The sequence below is a fragment of the Hemiscyllium ocellatum genome, chromosome 5 (assembly GCF_020745735.1).
Source record: "Hemiscyllium ocellatum isolate sHemOce1 chromosome 5, sHemOce1.pat.X.cur, whole genome shotgun sequence".
Lineage (NCBI taxonomy): Eukaryota > Metazoa > Chordata > Chondrichthyes > Orectolobiformes > Hemiscylliidae > Hemiscyllium > Hemiscyllium ocellatum.
Window position 1 is genome coordinate 77,972,446 of NC_083405.1, and position 24,159 is coordinate 77,996,604.

At 39.3% G+C, this 24,159-nt stretch overlaps 1 protein-coding gene across 12 annotated transcripts in view; it reads right to left on the reverse strand.

Moving 5' to 3' along the window:
* tbc1d5 (TBC1 domain family, member 5) overlaps positions 1-24,159 on the reverse strand; it is a 518,645-nt gene that overhangs the window by 108,473 nt on the left and 386,013 nt on the right. The window lies entirely within an intron of this gene.

Below are 24,159 nucleotides of genomic sequence, written 5' to 3' on the forward strand. Positions count from 1 at the left end.
TTAGGCCACATTTGGAATATTGTTTGCAATTCTGGTTTCCTTCTTATTGGAAGGATGTTGTGAAATTTGAAAGATTTCAGAAAAGATTTACAAGGATGTTGACATGTTTAGGGGATTTGATCGATAGGGAGAGGCAGAATAGGCCGGGGCTGTTGTTGTGGTTCTGTTCGCTGAGCTGTTTTCCCTGCAACGTCGGAGGCTGAGAGGTGACCTTACAGGTTTATGAAATTATGAGGGTCATGGATAAAATAAATAGACAGGGTATTTTCCCTGGGGAGGGAGAGTCCAGAACTAGAGGGCAGAGGTTTAGGATGAGAGGGGGAGGATTTAAAGTGGGCCTTAAGGGACTACTTTCTCTTATAGAGGGTGATGAGTATATAGAATGAGCTGCCAGAGGAAGTGGTGGAGGCTAGTACAATCTTCGAGTAAAAAGTGAGGTCTGCAGATGCTGGAGATCAGAGCTGAAAATGTGTTGCTGGTTAAAGCACAGCAGGTCAGGCAGCATCCAAGGAACAGGAAATTCGACGTTTCGGGCCAGAGCCCTTCATCAGGATGAGGCTAGTACAATTACAATATTTAAAAGATATTTGGATGGGTATATCAACAGGAAGGGTTTAGAGTGATATGGGCCAGGTGCTGGCAAATGGGACCAGGTTAAATTTAGGATAGCTGCTCCACATGGGCAAGCTGAACCAAAGGGTCTGTTTCCGTGCTGTACATCTCCATGACTCTCACTGCCAAGAGTTGTTGGAATGCTCTTCATGAAGAGGTGGTGAAAGCAGAGTCTTTGAGTACCTCTACGGCAGATGTAGATAAATGTTTGGCAAGAAAGGGAGTGAGGGGTTGTGGAGGAATTGTGGAACTTAGTTAAGAGTATAGGCGAGAACGGCCAAAGAGCCTACTCCTGCTTGTAATTCATATGCTTGATTGGTCATGTCACCCAATAGCTATTCTAAGAGGTTTGGTGTCATTCTTTGCTTTATAATGCAACCCTGCAATGCCATGGGACATTTTGTTCTGTTAAAGATGGTATATAAAAAAGCTGTTGATATGAGATTATGGAATTTTAAGCACAGTGAATTTCTACTGCCTTATCACCCCATAACATTTTACTCAATAATGTTTTAAGCTGGTTCAACTGTTTATTTGAAACAGTTCCAGCCTATAAAACTGGCCCTGGCTCCAGGTTTGTATGATAAGTTTCTGCCACCGGTACTTAGTCAGGACTTAGGAGGTTCATCATATTTTCTCAGATTCAATAACATGCATCAACTCAAGGATGACAAGGTTAACTTATTCTGTTGCAATTGCTTTAAAAGTCAGTCAAACTGATCCTAGTACACAAGACCCATGACTGGTAGTGAAATCAAGCAGTATACCTTGCTCTGTAATTAGTTAATTGAAGACAGCAGTGACCAGTGGTCAACTGAAGCCTATTAAAAGAAAGATTAAGAATATTAAATCAATCTGTTGAAGAATGGCTAATTTCTTGGCAAACCCATGCCTCTTTGAAAGAATGCCGTTCCAGTCGCAATCAATGATGATTAATTACAATACTTGACTATGCAGATTCCTGAGACATTTTACAGTTGGATTTATTATTGATAGCTTTGTATGTAAACCGCAGCATAACTTTGCTTTGGCAAAAATCAGAGCATTCTGCTGAATTTGCTCCTGGAAGAAACTCTATGTCATAATGTCTAGAGTTGAGTGGTCACTACAATATCTTTCACGTTTTCTGTTGAAGTTTCCTCTCAAAAAACAATTGTGATGTATGTAGCCATTTGAACACAACTTAATACATGCAAATGTTGTTGGGTTTAAGTTTTCCTGGAAATGCTTGCTTGACATTCCATTTCTTTCTCCTCAGAGTGTTTCTTCTCGAGACAATTACCACTGCTGAGAAAGACAAGCAAACATTTGCAATAGTAGGTCGTTGTGATGCAAGTGCATGTATTCTGACATGTAGAACAATTTATTTCTGAAAGTAATTACAAGTTGAAATTATTTTAGGGGTAGAGGAATTTCTTTTATTAGTCTTCCATGTAGTTGTTGGTGCGACTGGTGACCCAACCAGTATTAAATGCACATCCCTAATTACCCTTGAGAAGGTGATATAGTGAGCTGCCTTCTTGAACTGCTGCAGCCAATGTAAGGTAGATATACCTACAGAACTGTAAGAAAGGGAGTTCCAGAATCTTGACTAATGTTTTGATTTCGACAGCATCAGTTGTCCTACCCTTTCTCAATGATACAGGCCATGGTTTGGAATGTGCTGTTGAAGGAGCTTCAGTGAATTACTGCAGTGCTTCTTGTAGATGGTGCATATCACTGCCATATTCTGTGGTGGACAGAATGCCAACTGAGGTTTGTCCTGGATTATGTTGAGCTTGTTGGAGCTGCACTAAGCCAGGATAGGAGCAATTACTTCATCACACTCCTACATTTTCCTTTTTTTCAAAAGCTTGTTCACAGGATGTGGATATTGCCGGCTAGACTAGCATTTATTGACTGTCCCTAACTGCCCTGGAGAAGATGGTGATGAGCTGGCATCCTAAATAGCTGCAGTCCATATGGTGTAGCCACTTTCACAGCGTAATTAAAGCGTGTGTTCCAGCATTTTGACCAAGCGACAGTAAAGAAACAATAATATAGTTCAAAGTCAGCATGGTGTGGTTTGGAGGGAAACTTGCAGGTGGTGGCACTCTCAAGCATTTGAACACGGTACATATCTTTATAATCCAAGCTGATGTTATTTGACAAGTCAGGTCACAGATTGAAATCTGGATTGATAAGTTAACTTTTGATTTGTTTTGGTTTTAACAAAAATGTCTCTCACAGAAATATAAGCATGATTGCTAGAGATTTTGCTTCAACAATAAAACAGTATTTTATTAACAAAAGACAATGTTAAATTAAACCATGCTATCTACTTATCATTCAAATTTCAAATTTTCAAACACACAGAAAAAAAGGATAATCCCATTAATCCCAGAACGCTGCTTTGTAAATTAAAACCAAAACAGCTTTTGTATAGTGCTCAAAACATATACCAGTATAAGACATAAATCACCACTTATACAATATTCACACCAGAATCTTTGTATCTAACACCTTGGTAGGTTTAAGACACTTACCACTTCAATCTATAGACTAAACTATAGGTTGCTTCTTTCTGGAGCTATTGTGCATTTGAGCTTAAATATACCGAGCTTTAAGGAATCTTGTCAGAGTTTTATCACAACATTCGTGTCTGGGATTAATACTAACTCTTCACTCTTAAGATAGGTCAGTATATCCTCCCCAGCTTAGAAACATTGGTCTTTACAGCCATACTAATCCACAGTCTACCTGGGACTGCTTTAAAACTCGTAGCAAATATAAAACCCTCTCTTCAAGCTATGGGTTTATCTCTAGAGAGTTCTGGAGCTATATTAAACCAAGCAAATGTTGAGGTCCTCATTATCTAGCTTTTGGATCACAAAATAATCAGTGTGTACAAAAGCCTACTGAATCTAATGCCATGCCTTAAAAACTTTTGAGACAAATCACCACAGCTGTAGAAATACTTACAATGAAATAATTAACTTCAGACACAGAAAATGCATAGGCTGCTGATTCAAAAAATAAAAATCCAAAATGACAATAAATTATATTAACAATGTAAATCTCAGTTTACATCAGAATACTGCTGTTACTCTTGTTGATGGTGAAGAAAATCAATGTTGCAGGGAGCGGATGTGGTGCCAAACAAGCCAATTGCTTTGTGCTGGATGGTGTGGACAATGAGTGTTGTTGTCATCCAGAAAAGTGGAGAGGATTCCATCACATTCAGGACTTGTACCTTGCAGATGGTAGACAGACTTTGGGGAATCAGGTGGTAAGTTGCACATTGCAGAACTCCTAGCCTTTGACTTGCTCTTGCAGCCATGGTATTTTGTTCATGATGGAAATTCATTGATGGTAATGCCATGGAATGCTAAAAGGAGATGTTTAGATTTTCTCGTTGAGATGGTCATTGTCTGACCCGTGTGTTACTTTCCACTTATCATTCCAAGACTGAACGTTACCCAGGTTTTGCTGTATATCAACATGGACTACTTCATATTTAAGGCATTGGGAGTGTTGCTGAAAATTGTGCAAATATCAAAAACCAACTCCATTTCTGACCTGATGATAGAGGTAATTTATTGATGGAGCTGAAGATGGTTGGACCTAGGACTGTACTCTGAGGAACTACAGCAGAATTGTTATGCAAGTGAAATTACCAATCTCCAATAATCACAATCACCATCTCTGTGTCAGGTCTGATTCGAACCAGTGGAGATTTTTTCCTCTTATTCCTGTTGACTTCAGTTTTGCTAGGGCTTCCTGATGATACAGACTGGGAAATGCTGGTGTTTAGACAAAGGCTGTAATGTGGTCATGTACTGAATGACCTTTGTGCAACCTAAACTGAACATTAGAAAGCATGCTATTGCTGCCTAAGTGCTACTTGAGAGCACCATCGACATACCCTCTACCATTTTGCTGATGGTCATGAGTAGACTGATGAGGTGGAAACTGGCCAGACAATACACACTTGGGTAGTTTTCCACATTGTTAGGAGTGCAGCTAGCTCTGCAGCACAAGTTTTCAGTATTATTGACAAAGCTGTTAGTTTTGGCTATATGCAGTGTTTGAAGTCATCTCTTGACATGGTGCGCATTGGACCAAATTGGATGAACGAAGGCATAGACTTGGTACTTCTATGTAAATATAGCTGCAAATTCTTCAGCCTTGACTTTGGCACTGATATGCTGGGCTTCCCCTTTATTAAGGATGGGGGAATATTTGCTGGGTTCTGAGTTTTTCACTTGTCCACCACCATTCATGATTATAGGTGACAGGAATAACAAAATGCAGATCTGATCTATTGGCTGTGGAATCACTTATTATTGCCTGTTGCATGTTAGTTATACAAGTAGTCCTGTCTTGTAGCTTTGTCATGCTGCTACCCTATTTTTAGGTATGCCTGCTTTTGCTTCTGCCATTCCCTTTATTGAAACAGGCTGGAGTGAGTGGAGTGAGGCGAAGAGATTAAGAGTATTTGAAAAATTGCAGGTGCTGGAAATCCAAAACACACAAAAGCAGATATTGCCACAGAAACTCAGGAGGTTTGGCAGCAGTTAGAGTCATTGAGATGTGCAGTATGGAAACAGACCCTTCAGTCCTACTTGTCCATGCTGACCAGATATCCCAATCTAATCTAGTCCCACCTGCCAGCACCTGGCCCATATCCCTCCAAACCCTTCCTATTCATATACTCATCCAGATGCCTTTAAAATGCTGCAATTGTACCAGCCTTCACCACGTCCTCTGGCAACTCATTCTATTCATGCACCACCCTCTGCATGAAAAAGTTGCCCCTTAGGTCTCTTTTATAACTTTTCCCCCCTCACCCTAAACCTATGCTCTCTAGTTCTGGACTCCCCCACCCCTAGGAAAAGTCTTTGTCTATTTATCCTATCCGTGCCCCTCATGATTTTATAAAGTTCTATAAGGCCACCCCTCAGCCTCTAAAGCTCCAGGGAAAACAGCCCCAGTGAAAACAGCCCCAGCGAAAACAGCCCCAGCTTGTTCAGCCTCTCCCTGAAGCTCAAGTCCTCCATCTGTGGCAACATCCTTGTAAATCTTTTCTGAACCCTTTCAAGTTTCACAACATCCTCCCAATAGGAAGGAGACCAGAATTGCATGCAATTTGTAGAAAGAAAACAGAGTTAATGTTTCCAGTCCACTGAATCTTGTTCAAGGGTTGCACAATGCTTATTCCAGCCAATACTGACCAAGTGGATGCATTCTGAATGGATTTTTAAGCATTCTTAACAGTTGGCAGTAAGACCATAAGAAATAGAAAAAGGGATAGGTCGTTCAGCCCAGTGAGCCTGCTCTTCAATTCAACAGGATTATGGCTGATCCGGCATTGCTCTCTGTGTCTCTCTCTCTGACACACACACACTCAGTCTCTTGCACACTCACACTCTGTCTCTCGCACATACACTTGCACATCCGACGTTGCTCCCGCTCACTTTCATATATTTCCCCACAACTCTTAATTCTCTGACTGATCGAGACTCTTATCTATCTCAGCCTTAAATGTACACAAGCAGTCAGCCCTCTTTGGCAAGGAGTTCCAAAGACTCCCAACCCTCAAAGAAAAAAAGTCCTGCTCATCTCAGTCTTAAATTGGTGTCCCTGTATTCTGAGACTATGCCCTCTGGACCTTGACTCTCCCATGAGGGGAGATATCCTCTCAGTTTTTACCCAGACATGCCCCTTAAGAATCTTCTCATTCTCCTAGATAGAGCCCCAATCTGTCTAATCGTAGCTCATACGTTCATCCTGGAGAACCTTCTTTTAACTGACTCTAATGAAATGATATCTTTCCTTAAATAACAGGACCAAAATTGCTCAGTACTCCTGATGTGGCCTCACCAACACCTTACACAGTTCCAGTAAGACTTGCCTACTCTTATACTCCAACACTCCAACCCCCTTGAAATAAGGACCAACGTTCCATTAGCCTTCCTGATTTCCTGCTGCATCTGCAAGTTAAGCTTCAAGTCTCTTTGTGTTGCTGCTTTTTGCTGTTTCTCTCTATTTAAATAATATTCTGTTGTTTTCTTTTTTTCTCTCTTCCAAAATGATCATATTTACCCACATTATATTGCATTTGCCAACATTTTGCCCACTTACTTCATCTATCAATACCTCTCTGTAAACTATTTGTATCCCTCTTGCTACTGACCTTTCCCCCAATTTTTATTGTTTGCAAATTTGGCTACAGTACATTCACTTCCTTCCTCTTAGTCATTAATATATATTGTAAATAGTTGTGGTTGCAACACAGATTCCTGTGGAACCCCACTGGTCACAGGTTGCCAGTCTGAAAAGGAACCGCTTACCCCACTCACTATTCCTGCCCATTAGCTAATTATCTATCTATGCCAATGTACCACCTCCAACACTGTAGGCTCTTATATTATGACTTAACCATTTGTGTGTTATTTTGTTGAATGCCTTTTGCAACTCCAAATAGAACTCATCCACTGGTTCTCCTATATCCACTCTGGCTGAGGCTTCTGAAAATATGCTAATAAATTAGTCAAATTGATTTCCCTTTCATGAAGCCATCCTGACTCTGCTTGACTAGATTATGATTTTCCAAATGTTCAATTACTTTCTTAATAGATTGCAGTTCTTTTGTAACAATAGATAAAGAACAAAGAACAAAACCAAAGAAAATTTACAGCCCAGGAACAGGTCCTTCAGCCCTCCAAGCCTGAGCCAATCCTAATGTACTGTCTAAACCTGTTGATCAATTCCTAAGCATTTGTATCCCTCTGCTCCCCTCCTACTCATGCATCTGTCCAGATGCATCCTAAATGAATCTACCGTGCCTGCCTCTACCACCTCTGCTGGTAACGTGTTCCAGATGCCCACCACTCTCTGTGTGAAGTACTTGCCGCGTGTATCCCTCTTAAACTTTCCACCTCTCACCTTGAAAGTGTGACCTCACATTATGGAATCCTTCACCCTGGGAAAAAGCTTGTCTCTATCCACCCTGTCTATACCCTTCATGATTTTGTAAACCTCAATCAGGTCCCCCTTCAATCTCCTTTTTTCTAATGAAAATAAACCTAAACTACTCAACCTCTCTTCATAGATAGCACCTTCCACACCAGGCAACATCCTCGTAAACCTTCTCTGTACCCTTTCCAAAGCATCCACATCCTTTTGGTAATGTAGCGACCAGAACTGTACACAGTATTCCAAATGCGGCCAAACCAACGTCCTGTACAACTTTAACATAACTTATTAGCTCTTATACTCAATACCCCGTCCAATGAAGGCAAGTATACTATATGCCTTCTTGACCACTCTATCCACCCGTGCAGCAACCTTCAGGGTACGATGGACCTGCACTCCCAGACCTCTCTGCTCTTCAACTTTTCCCAAGGATCTTCTGTTCATTGTGTAATTCGCTCTAGAATTACTTTTGCCTAAATGCATCACCTCACATTTATCTGGATTGAAAGCCATCTGCCACTTTTCCATCCAACTCTCCAGTCGATCTATATCCTCCTGTATTCTTTGACAGTCCCTTATGCTTTCTGCTACTCCACCAATCTTCGTGTTATCTGCAAACTTGCTGATCATACCAACAGTGCCCTCTTCCAGATCACTTATGTATATTACAAACAACAGTGGCCCCAACACTGACCCCTGTGGAACACCACTGGTCACCTTTTGCCATTTTGAAAAACTCCCTTCAGCTACTACTCTCTCTCTCCTGTCGCTCAACCAGTTCTTTACCCACCAAGCTAGAACACCCTGCACACCACGTGACTTCATTTTCTCCATTAGTCTACCATGGGGAACCTTATCAAACGGTTTACTAAAGTCCATGTATTTGACATCAACTGCTTTCCTTCATCTTTCAACTTGATCACTTCCTCGAAGACCTCTATTAAGTTGGTAAGGCACGATCTCCCCCGCACAAATCCATGTTGCCTATCACTGATAAACCCTTTTTTCTCTAAATATAAATAGATTTTATCCTCAGCACCCTCTCCAGCAACTTTCCCACCACCGACGTCAGGCTCACTGGTCTGTAGTTACCTGGAATATTCCTACTGGTAAAAAGTGAGGTCTGCAGATGCTGGAGATCAGAGCTGAAAATGTGTTGCTGGTTAAAGCACAGCAGGTTAGGCAGCATCCAAGGAACAGGAAATTCGACGTTTCGGGCCAGAGCCCTTCATCAGGAATGAGGAGAGAGTGCCAGGCAGGCTAAGATAAAAGATAGGGAGGAGGGACTTGGGGGAGGGGCGATGGAGATGTGATAGGTGGAAGGAGGTCAAGGTGAGGGTGATAGGCTGGAGTGGGGTGGGGGCGGAGAGGTCAGGAAGAGGATTGCAGTTTAAGAGGGCGGTGCTGAGTTCAAGGGAATCGACTGAGACAAGGTGGGGGGAGGGGAAATGAGGAAACTCAGATTTCTCCAGTTTCCTCATTTCCCCTCCCCCCCACCTTGTCTCAGTCGATTCCCTTGAACTCAGCACCGCCCTCTTAAACTGCAATCCTCTTCCTGACCTCTCCGCCCCCACCCTACTCCGGCCTATCACCCTCACCTTGACCTCCTTCCACCTATCACATCTCCATCGCCCCTCCCCCAAGTCCCTCCTCCCTACCTTTTATCTTAGCCTGCCTGGCACTCTCTCCTCATTCCTGATGAAGGGCTCTGGCCCGAAACGTCGAATTTCCTGTTCCTTGGATGCTGCCTAATCTGCTGTGCTTTAACCAGCAACACATTTTCAGCTCGGAATATCCCTACTACCCTACTTGCACAGGGGGACAAGATGAGCAACATTCCAGTCCTCTGGCACCTCACCTGTATGTAAGGATGCCATAAAGTTATCTGTCAGGGCCCCAGCTATTTCCTCTCTCTCACCTCCCTCTGCAACCTGGATAGATCCCATTCGGTTCTGGGGAATTGTCCACCTTAATAACCTCTAGCCTACCCAACATATAGAACATAGAACAATACAGTGCAGAACAGGCCCTTTGGCCTTTGATGTTGCGCTGACCTGTGAACTATTCTCAGCTCGTCCCTCTACACTATCCCAAAATCATCCATGTGCTTATCTAAGGATCGTTTAAATCTCCCTAATGTGGCTCCAGCAAGGAGAATAAAAATATTTCATGATCTGGACTAGTGTGGACACTGAACCATTTATAAGGTGCAATGTTATAGCAATTAATTTATTCTGATCAAGATCCCTGATCAAAATGTAAAGGCGGCAATTCTACCTGAAGCATTACAGCTTTGTTGAAGGAGGTATCAGTCACTAACTGAAGTCAACATTTGCTAGTGAACAAAAGAAATTCACTTGCTCGTTTTAACACTACATAGTTAAGAATGTGTGACAGTAACAAAACACTCCCGCATCTGGACGAACAGAATCTTATATAGGGGATCAGTGCTACCAAGGAAAGGCAGGACCAAAAGAACTCACCAGATTGTCGTACCTCCCTCCAGCTGCCAAGATATCAGGCACAATGTGGTGTCGCCGCTTCACGAATGCTACAAACTGAAAAATTACCCCACTGTGCTGCTGTACCTTGTAGACAAGGCCCAGGTTCACAACTACCTTTAGTTTGACATATCTTCCCCACTTGTGCCAGCATGATCCAGACTAACCAAACTACCATCTCTAATTTCAAGATTCATCATGTTCCTCTCCACAATGAACACTGATGCAAAGTAATCATTCAGAATCTGACCCATTCTCTCAGGTTCAACACACAGCCTTCCTTCATTATCCTTTAGCAGACTAATCCTTTCTCTAGTTACCCGCTTGGTTCTTATATAAAAATAAAATGCTTTGGAATTCTCCTTAATTCTGCTCGCTTTCAGCCTTTCAGCCCGTCTGATTCCTCATTTAAGACTTGTCCTCCTCTTCCAATATTCCTCCAGGGCCTGATCTGTTCTTAGCTGCCTAGACCTTATGTATGCTTCCCTTTTCCTCTTGGCTAGTCGTACAATTTCTCCAGTCACCTGCTTATATGACCTGCTTTTTGCCTTCCTCCCTTTTTGAAGGGGGAGTCACATTGGCAGTTCTACAATCATCTGGAAAAGGTGCAGAGGAGATTTACCAGAATGTTGCCTGGTCTGGAGGGAAGGTCTTATCAGGAAAGGCTGAGAGACTTGGGTCTGTTCTCACTGGAAAGAAGAAGGCTAAGGGGGGATTTGATAGAGACATACAAGATGATCAGAGGATTAGATAGGGTAGACAGTGAAAGCCTTTTCCCTAGGATGATGACGTCTGCTTGTACAAGGGGGCATAGCTACAAATTGAGAGGTGATAGGTTTAAGACTGATGTCAGAGGCAGGCTCTTTATGCAGAGTGGTAAGAGCGTGGAATGTCCTACCTGCTAATGTGGTCAACTCAGCCACATTAGGGAGATTTAAACAATCCTTAGATAAGCACATGGATGATTTTGGGATAGTGTAGGGGGATGAGCTGAGAATAGTTCACAGATCGGCGCAACATCGATGGCCGAAGGGCCTGTTCTGTGCTGTATTGTTCTATGTTCTAGGTTCTCGAGCTTTTATTGACTTTTGGAAAATTACCACCAATGCATCTACTATCTCTGTAGCTCTCTCTTTTAGGATCCTAGGATACAAGCCGTCACATGTCGCAGAATCCAACAGTGTGTTAACTCTCTGTGCTACCTAACCATAAATTATAATCCCAGCTGATGGTACTACTGGGCAAACAAAGTTACTTTGATTGATCATCTATTCAATTTTTATTTGTTTGTTAACATGGTGATTGATTAAAACATATTCATAAGATTGTACAGGTTCTTTAACAGTAGAACATAAGCTTAATACACAAAAACAAACAACTCAAACTATATATTTACAGCTGGAAAGATCTTAATACTAGAATTAAAACAAAGTTACAATTTGTTTCCTACTTTGTTATTGAGACTGAAGTTCAAAGAAATTACAATTGTATCTCAACTCTTTAGGCTTCTATTTAATTGACTCCTTTCTGGTTCTTCCCTACATGCTTGTTGAGGTGACTTGATTATTTCTTCCCCATGCCTGTTGACATGAACTGAGGCCCTAAACCTTTCCAATTCCAATGATTTCAATCCAAACTCTCCAGGCCTGGAAACTTCAAAGAGTAGACACTTCTGCTAGGCTGACTGGCTTTCCTTCAATTGAAGTTTAAAAAAAACTCCTACTAGAAAACAAACTAAAATTTCCTTCTGAATGCAACGCTGGTGTTATGAGGTCACTGCAGTCGAAAAGTTAGTTTTATTTCTCTCTCCACAAATGCTGCCACACCTGCTGAGTTTCTCCATTAATTTCTGTTTTTGGTTCAAATCTGGTGTTTTCTGTACTGAACTGATAAAGTAATGGCCTTAAATGCGTTAACATTACCTATTATGAACCCAAAATTATGAAATCTTGTTTCACTGAGACTCCAAGGACCTTCCCAAGCCCTTGATGACAGTCATGCCTTCTTGGAACTGGTAAATTTGGGTCACTTTTCTCGAGGACTTGTTGATTTCCAAATATAGATAGTCCATAGCACTAGCCTCTCATACTAAAAGAATCCAAGTTCTACAAATTGTTATAACATTGTAGACACATTTCATCATATAATAAACAAACAATAATTATGCAGCCAGAACTGAATAATCAAAAGAAAACACACAGAATTGTAGGTGCTGGAAATCAGAAACAAAAACAGAAATTGCCGGAGAAACTCAGCAGGTCTGGCAGCATCTGTGGAGAGAAAGCAGAGTTAACTTTCAGGCCCAGCGCCCTTTTTCAGAACTAAGTAATCAATCGGATTAAATGTACACTGGCTTTGAGACTGGCATGTGGCTAACTTCAGATGTCAACCAAATCCTTCATCAAATTACTAACTAGAAAGCTTAACCTTGTTTATCTTTACACTAATTGGCCAGACTTGTTGAGTGTTTTCAGCATTCTAGTTTTTGTCTCAGATATCCAGCTTTTGCAATATTTTGCTCTTGTAATTTTTAGACTGCCAGATATAATTATGGAATAATACAAATTTTCCACTGAAACATAAATTCATGTATGAATAATTACAAATGTCTACTATCATACTCTTCCACAACGTGTTTTATATCAATAGTTAAAATTAAATATTCTTAGATATACTTATACAATATTTCCCATGAAAACAGTCGCCTGTCATTGCCACTAGGTGCCACTGTGGCCATATCCCGTCTATTGAAAAATTCGGTCAGGGGATTTAGGCAGCTGGCAAATCTGACATTTATTAATATTATTTAACTCTAGTTGGCCCTCAAGCTGGTGCCGGTGAGTTTTTTTTGTGAAATGCTATGGGGTCTATAGGGTGATAAATCCCTATAAAGTTCAGATAATTTCAAGATTTTAAGTCAACAATGTTGAAGAAATGGCTATACATTCTTATGGTGCCATTTGACTGTGTCCCACAATGTGGCGACTTTTGTTTCAGTGAATTCACTTTTAGTCAGATCGATAACAAAACTGCTCACAGTCCTGAAGGGTGACATCTGAAACTTTGATTTCTGAATCTCTTGATGCTGCCTGGTTTGCTGTGTTCTTCCAGCGTCCTGCCTGTCTACTTCATATAGCTGATCAAACAGTAGTGTCAAATGTAAAAACGTTTTTCTAAAGTTTGGTTGAGCATACTAGATGTCATCAATAATGACCACACAGTTACAAAGTCAATCAATAACAAGCTTGGCTGATCATTGGAATATGATACACTTTTCATTCCAAATGGCATGACTTTGCATTGATGAAGTCCATCCAGTGTACAAAAGCTGGTACCTTTCAGCTGTGTCAATGGAACTTGCCAATATCCTCTTATTAAGTCAATTTTGGGCATAATTTCTGTTTGCCTAGTTTTTTCAGTATAGTCATTGTCACAGAGTCTTCCCCCAATCTTGGTACCGGATTGAAGCCCACTTTTGTTATTGCACTGACTCTGTGATGATAGTTGTATAATCTTTGCAACCCATCACAAAAGGTGAACTCCAGCTACTGTGACTCAATTTAATAGTGTCATCATCGATCATGAACTTAATCTCTTCTCTCACTTGAGACAATTTCTCTGGATTAAATTTGTAAGTATGTTGTTTTATAGGTGATGCAACCCCTACAGTAACATCATGAAAATCCAAAGACTTTTATTTTTGTTCTGTTCACAGAAATTGATTAATACATTTTTTAAAAATGTAAGTCACTTTGACAGTTATCTGGATTATCAAAATATTTTGAAATCTAATCTTTCAACAATCTGTGGATCAACCAATCTGATTTCAGGAAATTCAAAACTTGATCCTCCAATTGCTCATTCCTTCTCCAATTGTTCTGATATTTTTGTTCCTCCATATTTGTTTCATGACCGTAAATGCATTTTACTTTTGCCTTTCTTCCCTGGCATAATTTCTCTTTACAAAATGACACGCTTGTTAATTTTTCCCTTCCCTCTGGAGTGGTCACTACATAACTTACATCTTTGAGTTTCCTTTCAATTTGATAAGGTAGAGCAAACACTGCCTCTAATGATGTCCCAAAGATAAGCTATTATCTTTGCTCCAGCAACAAAATTCTACTATTAGCCCTTTTATAGTTTTCATTATTGTTGAGTATAGACAAATTCTTTTTGGTCAACTTTCACACTTTGATTAGTGTTTGCCTGAATCCTGAGACATAAGTGACAAATTTAGTATCTGAGCTTTGGTATATCAATATTTCTTTAATTAATTTTAATAGTCTACTCATTTCAAATACATATATCAAATCAAAAGAACTGACTCTTGAAGACACGTTAAAAATTTCCATGATTGAGGGACAAGGGTATCTCAATCATTAAGACATTCTTGAGAATAAGCTCCAAGCTTGGTCTTCAAAGTTTGATGCTATCTTTCCAATGCACTTTGGAGATTATGGATGACAGGTCATAATTTCTTTGAATATTTGTGACCCAAAATTTGAACTGGCTCTGACTGTGTTCCTTTGGGTAGTCCATACCTTTTTCAAATAAAACTAACTTCCCCACTATCAGTCTTGCTGTAATCTTTCAAAACAAAAAAGCACAGGTTCAGTAAACTTCATGGAAACGCCCATTATCATTAAAAGACATTTATTCCCACTCCTGGTTTTAGGGTCAGGGTCCTAAACAATACATTATATGCTTCTTCAAAAGCTGGTATTAGGGTTAAAGGTTTACTTGATGGTGGGAGTTTCGTCATGACAAAAGCCATACTGTTAACCATTTAGATGGAGAGGAATTTGTTAAGTGTGTACAAGAAAGTTTGCTGATTCAGTATGTGGATGTACCCATTACAGAGGGTGAAAAACTTGACCTACTCTTGGGAAATAAGGCAGGGCAGGTACTGAGGTATCAGTGGGGGAGCACTTTGGGGTCAGTGACCATAATTCTATTAGTTTTAAAATAGTGATGGAAAAGGACAGACCAGATCTAAAAGTTGAAGTTCTAAATTGGATGAGGACTAATTTTAATGGTATTAGGCAAAAACTTTCAAAAGCTGACTGAGGACAGATGTTTGCAGGTAAATGGACGACTGGAAAATGTGAAGCCTTCAAAGATGAGATGAAGAGAGTCCAGAGACAGTCCATTCCTGTTAGAGTTAAAGGAAAGGCTGGTAGGTGCAGGAAATGCTGGATGACTAAAGAAATTGAGGGTTTGGTTAAGAAAAAGGGTGGTGGTGAAGGGTTGCCTTTCAGTCTGGAGGCCTGTGACCAGTAGTGTTCCACAAGACTCGGTACTGCGTCCACTGTTCTTCGTCATTTATATAAATAATTTGGATATGAAAATAGGATGTACAGTTAGTAAGTTTGCAGATGACACCCAAATTGGAGGTGTAGTGGACAGTGAAGGAGGTTACCTCAGATGCAACGGGATCTTGATCAGATGAACCAATGGGCCGAGGAGTGGCAGATAGGGTTTAATTTACATAAGCGTGAGATGTTGTATTTTGGAAAGGGAAATCTTCGCAGGACTTATGCACTTAATGGTAAGGCCCTGGGGAGTGTTGCTCAACAAAGAGACCTTGCAGTGCAGGTTTATAGTTCCTTGAAAGTAGACTTGCAAGTCAACAGGATAGTGAAGACGGCTTTTGGTATGGTTGCCTTTATTGGTCAGAGCACTGAGTGTAGGAGTTGGAAGGTCATATTGCTGCTGTACAGGACTCTGGCTAGGCCACCTTTGGAATACTGCATGCAATTTTGGTTTTCTTCCTATTGTGAAATTTGAAAGGGTTCAGAAAAGGTTTACAAGGATGTTGCCAGGGCTGGAGGATTTGAGCTATAGGGAGAGGCTGAATAGGCTGAGGCTGTTGTTCCTGGAGCATTGGAGGTTGAGGGGTGACCTTACAGAGGTTTATAAAATCATGAGGGGCATGGATAGGATAAATAGACAAGGTCTTTTCTGTGGGATGGGAGAGTCCAGATCTAGAGGGAAAAGGTTTAGGATGAGGGGGAAAAAATATAAAATGGATCTAAGGGGAAACCTTTTCACGCAGAGGGTGGTGCATGTATGAATGAGTTGCCAGAGAGGAAGTTGTGGAGCCTGGTACAATTACAGCATTTAAAAGGCATCTGAATGGGTATGTACATAGGAAGGGTTTAGAGGGATATGAACCAAGTACTGGAAAATGGGACTAGATTAGGTTAGGATTTTGGTTGGCATGGATGAGTTGGACTGAAGGGTCAGTTTCTGTGCTGTATGTCTCAATGACTCTAAATGTGGCTCTATGTAATCCTGGCCATTAAAAATGTTTCGGTATTTTAGGCTGTACCTTCCTAATACCTAAGTGACTGCAATTAGAATTTCATGAGCCACTTGCCAACTTTTAGTATGAGACTTAAAGGAATGTTCATCTAATGGACCACTACTCATTCTTTATTGACTTGTAATTCAGTGGTGTATATTTATTTTATAGTTTGTGCTTCAAGTAGTGACACTGAGGTATTGTTTATGATTCAATTTCCCTAAAAGATTGGCAAAACAAGTCAGTCTTGTTCTCTTTTCTTGTTTGTTTTTTAATTTAAATTTCTGAAAATTATATCTGATAACAAGTCATCGCCCTTTTTCATAGACTATTCTTCTTCCAATCCAATTTTATAGACTTGAGATTTCGTCGCACATGTCAGGAAACAATGCAGGTTGCTCCTCCTTACATTATCTCCGTTTCTAACCACTTTGGTGAGTCCAATATTTTTGAACCAGCCAGGAGTTTTTTTCTTAATCGAAGAGGGTTATGCGACTTTAGAGCTTCTGTCTCAGAAGGCGATGGGGGCAGTTTCATTGAATATTTTTAAGCCAGAAGTGGAAAGGTGCTCATTAGGCAGGAAAATCAAGGGTTATCAGGGCTAAGTAGGAATGTGGAAACGGAAATAAAGAGATGAATCGTGATTGTATTAAATGACTCAGCAGGCGTGAAGGTCAAATGGTTTACTTCTGCTTCTATTTTGTATGTTCGTAACCATTGTGGAAAACCAATTCAGTTTAAAAATAATGATTATTTTTAAATCATTGTAGCAGAGGAAATGATAATTTTCATGAGAAAGTAGGAATGCGGGAAATCTCACTGCTAAGTTAGGAATATTGAAATCATCAAATCTTACTGAAGGACCCAGTCAGTCATGCCTCCTTTAATCATGCCCCCATATCACTGTAAACATGTTCCTTCTCATATCTACTGTTTTTCTTTACTAGTATTCTTATTAGTATTCTGATGACAAAGTATTCTGAGATAAATACAATGCAAACATATACAATGGAAGACAGGTGGAATTAAGGTATCAAAGAAAATGGGCTATTTCAGCAAACTAGCAATTAACAGAGTTAATTTAAAGATGTGAAGAAGCAAAGCACAGACAGGTATAACTATCAAGTAGGCATCCTCTTCTAATAACAACCTTGGTACTGAGTGTGTGGCCGAGTCCTTTGTTTTTCTATGTATAAGTAAAATATTGACAATATAGAAAATATGTTGGGTATCACTTGCTGTTCAGGTTATCTTCAAAACATACAATAATTACTGTCTGATTTGGCATAGTCTAAATACACACAGTGCAGCTGCTCTAACAACAACTGCTGGTGTTTGTTCAGAATCAGCACTTAAGTCGGACAAGCATCAAAACAATTAGTCGGCAGGGAATTATTTATAAAAGTTAAATGAATCTCCTATGATTTACAAAAATCTATACAATGCAATGATTAGCACCGAAATTTACTAGTTTAGATAAATACTTATTTATCAACTCGAATGCTACAAAGAACACTTTTTAAGGTTTCAACAAACAGTACAATGTCCTTGACAATCCGTAGAATTCTGAATTTTCTCTGACATTCTTATTAGGAAATTATCTCTAATAGCCTATCTTTAAAAAATGAACAAACTTGCTTCACACCACTCCTTTGTTCTGTGCCTGGCATAGCAACATGGTTTCTTTCTCCTCATCAACAAACCAATTGTTAACAAAAAAAAGTACTACTCATTCTCATGGAATAAGAAAAATGTCAAAATTAACAATGAATCCATCTCCTCGGCACATTTTCTTTATTAACATTTATGTGGCAAACATGTTAGCAAGCAATAACAAGCTTTCAACTTTGTGGACTCACTAATTAAGCTTGCTTATTTTACATATTTAATCAATACTAAGCACTAAACATCTGGAGAATTAATATTTCTGATTGCTATTAACAACCAATCCATTAATATACATATATATATTTATACTTTTATGTGAGATAACTAACAGATCCCTCTAAAAAGTTAACATTGCAACTATTAGCTTAAGTATTTTGTTCTTTAAGAATAGCAGATAAATAAAACCAACATTTGAAAAAGAATCAAGAATTAAAAATTATATCTGTAATTAAATCTGGAGCACAAGAAAATATTCAAGTTACAAGTTCATTAAAGATCTACTGTTACAAAAAATAATTTTTCAGAATTGTTTAAAATTGTATTTGTGACATGCAATACAGAGCCCAAAAATTTGTGGTAAATTGGTAAATTTCACTTTATATTTTAATTACACTTTTGACTGATTCCTTTCAGTCCTCTTACTAATGAAGAATATTTATGTCTTCATAATCTAACTAAAGCAGGTAACATTTGAACCACGTCAGTCTCACAAACACTTCCTTCAATCAGAAAAAAGGACAATTATGTTGGCCAAATCTTCAACAACATCAAAATAAAAAAACAAAAAACAAAGAACTGCTGTAAATCAGAAACAAAAACAGAAGTTGCTGGAAAAGCTTAGCAGGCCAGACAGCATCTATGGAGAGAAGTCAGAGTTAACATTTCGGGTCCAGTGACCCTTCCTCAGAACTCTGAACTGAGTTATAAAGAAGTGTCACTGGACCAAAACCTCAATTCTGATTTCTCTCCACAGATGCCATAAGACCACTCAGCTTTTCCAGCAATTTCTGTTTATGTTTCTTCACTAACATCACTCTTGTCAGATCCTTTATCATTACCATTGAGAAGGCCGGTGACCAAAAACTTGATTGGACCAAAAGCATCAGCAAGAGTTGAATGGCCTATTTCTGTTCTTTAATTTATTTCTTAAAGCAGAGGGTAGGCACTCTGCAGTAATGTCTCACTTTTCCATTCCTTAACACATCTTTTCTTTTCTATTAAGCAAAGTGTGGAATACTGATCACTAACATGGATGATTGCAACTGCAATAGATATGAAGCTGTTGTCCTGGTTAGTTACCAAATCACTGGACTCAATGCCTACTGTATCAATATCTACATATCTACAGTGATATCTACATATCTATAGTGATATCTAGTGTAGTGCCGACATAAAACGTAAGCTATAGGAACATAATTTGGCCATTCAGCTTATTGAGTCTGTTCTGCCATTCAATCATGGTTGATATGGTTCTCAATCTGATGCACCTGCCTTCTCCCCTTGATCATTTACTAATCAAGAACCTCTCAATCTCTGTCTTAAAGGCCATCAATGGCTTGTTACCTCCACAACCTTCTGTGGTAATGAGTTCCACAGACTAACCACCCTCTAGTTGAAGAAATTCCTCCTCCTCTCACTTCTAAAGAGGCATCCCTTCATTCTGAGGCTGTGCCCCGAGGTGTGAATCTCTCCAACTAGTGGAAACATTTTCTCCAGATCCACTGTAGCCAGGCATCCCAATATTCCCTAATTTTCAATAAAGACAGAGACAGCATCCTCAAGCACTCCTCATATGACAAGCCTCTCATCGCTAGGATCATTCTTGTGACCGTCTTGTGGAGTACCGCCAAGAACAGCACATCCTTCCTCAGAAACGGGGTTCAAAAGTGCCGACAATATTCCTAAAGCTGTCTGACCAGAGCCTTATTGAGCCACAACAGAACATCTCTGCTCTTGCGTTGTAGCCCTCTCAAGTGAATGCAAACATTGCCAACAGAACCTGCATGGTAATCCTAAGAGAATCTTAAATTAGGACTCCAAAGTTCCTTTGGGCATCAGATTTTCAAAGCCTTTCCCCATTTAGAAAATAATCTACTCCTCTATTCTTCCTAGCAAGTACATAACCTTAATGTGCCATATTGTATTCCATTTGCTGCCACTTTGTCCACTGTCCTAGCCTGTCCAATTCCTTCTGCAGCCTCCCCTCTTCCTCAACACTATCTGTTATTCCACCTATCTTTGTGTCATCTGCAAACTTGGCAACAATACCCTCAGTTCCTTCATCAAGATTTTTAATGTATAACATGAATGAACACTGACCCCTGTGGAATTCCACAGGTCACCAGCTGCCATTCTGAAAAGGACATTTGAATCCCCACAATCTGCCAGTCAGCTAATCCTCTATCCAGGCCACCATCATGCCCTTAACACCATGAGCTCTTACCTTATTTAGCAGTCTTCTCTACCGTACTTTGCCAAAGGCCTTCTGGGAATCCAAACAGATCACGTCCACTGCTCTCCTTTGTCTAATTTGCTTGTTGCTATATGCATGGTAGTTGTTTCAACAGCTTTCTCATCATCTTTGTTGCTCTTGTTGGCCTTAATAACAATGTCCTGGGCATAGTATCATGCTTCAACTTCCCCACAAAACTGTACACTATCTTACTTTGTATATGTATTGCTGAATCTTCATGGATGCTAGATCCTAGACCACAATCCTGAAATTTCTATCTCTAGTCATTGTGAGAGTAACAAGTTAGTGTTTCATTATTTCCTCCTGATCATGAATAAGAAGGGGTAAGCAATAAATACATCCTGACTAATGATGCCAATATTCCACAAACAAATGAAAGGAAAAGGCCAGTGCCCCAAAACTACTCACTAATTTGTCACCAAAGGCATATTCTGTAATTTGCTTCCCTAACCAAATAACTAATACAATTTGAGAAGCTCCAAAATTATAGACTTAAAAGGTTCAATAAAACATCCTTCATTCATATACAATCAGCAATATTCCTCTCTCCAAAAGCCCCAATTCCTACGCACTAGAAATAGTTTGAAAGCTATCACCAGCGGTAACATTACCAGCAAGGGTACTGGCTGTACAGAAGGGTAGAGAAATCTGCACACAGTTTACAAAAACAATGACATGAATTCAGAGTCTGGAGACAGGAATGTGATACTGAAAATTAGATCTACAGATGTGTTACATTATCACCTTGATTGTTCAACCCACATCACAAATATCAAGCAATTTATCTGGTCCTTAATCATGGGACCAGTTTTTAAGCAAACCCATTTTAAAAAATTCGGAGGTTTGCATTATGTTACCTATCCACCAATCCTGAAAGTTTCCAAGAATGTACGGTAGAAACTGCAAATATTACATGCAATTATGTATTAAAAAATAAAACTGATAGCACGGAATTAACATTTGCAAACTCAATTCAAATGTAAAATGTCACAGATTATCAAAGCTAAATTTAATTGTAGAATATACTTTGATAACCCTAAATTAAAGGATGAAAGTACCAATGAGCACTATCAACAGCCATAGAAATTATTAATGAAAATAAAGTGTAAGAATATGGTGAAGGACTGGCCTCAAGGACAAGTTACAGGTCAAATTACAAAGCCTTCCCCATTTCATCTTTCCACCAGGATGGATTTTATTTTGAATAAATTGTTCCATCTTTAACATTAATCAAGAAGCAAAATGAACAACATACTGTTATCTAATTTTCTTAACTAAAGTATATCCAAAGCCATTCTACTGTTTATTTCTCAACGACAAAGGAAACAGATAATGGTCATAGTAGATGTGAAATCCTGCTCTCTCTCAGAGGAATTTAATAGGTGCATCTTCAGCCATGTTTCTCATGCTCAGCATGCAGAAACAAATATAAATATGCTGTACTAAACATGGGTAAATTAGCCTGTCATAGAGTCATAGAGATGTACAGCATGGAAGCAGACCCTTCCGTCCAACCCGTCCATGCTGACCAGATGTCCCAACCCAATCTAGTCCCACCTGCCAGCACCGGCCCACTCTCCACTGTCAAAATAGAAAAATGTAGCAAATGCATTAATGGTGTAAGATGCAGCAGGATAGGTAGCTTTTAGCTTTGCTGCAGCATATTGGAAATGGTAGTACTGGCTAATAATGACATTGCATGATCACCTGAACAGATATTGGGAAATGCTGGGAAAAAGACACTATAAATCAATTTATCAGAATAAGCAGACAGAAGTAACCAGCAACTGCTGTGTCAATAAAGCAGAAACATACCTTAAAGAACTGAAGTTTAACTAGTTTACAGCTTCTGTTCTTTAAGATTCACTGCTTTTACAAAACAATTAATTGTTGTTGGTCTTCCCCAACATTCTCAAGGTTGATCAGCCATTTCTTTTTCCGTTATTGTCACAGAATCTGTAACAAGGTGGTTCATGACTTGTTGCTATGTGCATGAGCGTATAAGAAAGACGACTATTCTTCTTTATTTTATTGTGATTTTAAAACTCTTCTTTTACACTTGCTAGAATTTATTTTTAAAAAGTCTATGTTATATCTGAAGTATTGGTTCTTGAATTTTTTTTTGTAGTTTAGCATTGCAAGCGTTAACAGTGTTATTATGCATTTCAAAATGGGCAGTATTCCAACAGCAAGAAATTATGTACCTGATGGGTACAAACAAGGTCATTATAATTAGGCTATTAAAAAACATCTGTTATCAAGCTAATGAACTTGATCATTTTTAACAAATAAAACTTGACAAAGAACCTGTAAAATTTTAATTAGTTCACATGTTGCTCCCTAGTATCTTTTAACATTTTCCTACTGGCACACTGATATCAGTAATACATCACAATGAAAATGTGATTAGTTTTTAATGAAATTTAAAAAGGTTAAAAATACTGGCAAAAGATGTCTTAAGAATCACTTAGAATCTTACAGCAAAATTAAAGGCTACTTGGTCCAATGTGCCTTTGAATAAACGACCCCCAATCAGTCCCACTCTGTTGCTTTATGCGCATAGCCCTGCTATTGTCGCTCCATTAAATATTTAATTCAAGGAGGTACTGAATAATTTCCATTGCCCTTTTAGCCACTGGATTCCAGATCAGGATAACTTGCTGCATAAAAAAATCTTATCTCACCTCTGGCACTTGGAACAATAACTTGAAATCTGTCATTTGATTTTTGTCTCTTTCTCTCCTGAAAACGATTTATCTTTATTTAACTGTTAAATCCCATGATTCCGTATCCCTCTGTTAAATCTCTCCTTAATCTGCTCAATTTTAAGATAATCCAATCCCCATCATCTTTGGTCTTTCACATAAACACCCCATTGTCTTTACCACCATTCAAGTACATTGCTTCTTCAGATGTCCTTGGTATCCTTCCTAAAACACCATGATCTGCATTTGACAGAATCCACAAGATGAGGCCTAACCAGTTATTTATAAAGTTTATTAGAAGTCTCTTGCTCTTGTATTTTATGCCTCTTGTCATAACCTATCAGTAATCTAGTGACTTGAGACCCTCTGGGGAAGAGTGACAATAATGTTAGAAGTTTTCTTTAATGTGGAGTGTGCTTCTGAGACTTGGGTCCTGAATCTAAATAAAGGGAACTATGGTGGCATGAGGTGCGAACAGACTATGATAAATCGAAAAACATTACTTAAAGGGATGACAGTGGTTGGGCAATGGCAAACATTTACAGATGAACTGAAGCAATTGTTCATTCCTGTCTGGCACAAAACTAAAATGGGAGAAGTGGGAATTCCTGATGAAGGGCCTATGCCTGAAATGTCGATTCACCTGCTCCTCGGATGCTGCCTTACCAGCTGAGCTTTTTCAGCACCAACTCTTTGAGCAGACAGTTGAAGGTGACTTTTAGACTGCGAGCATCAGCTTGTTTATTTTAAAAAGAACAAACAAATTGATATTTGTTTACAGGAACTTGTCTGAAAGTTGATTGCAATTCATTCTTGTTCAAAGAACACTGCAGACATTTTAGTTTCAGAGAATCATTACGCTCAAGTATTAGCAGGTGTTTGGGTGTTAACAGAACCATCACAATGAGGCAGGTAACAAAGAAGAAAGCTACAAAATGG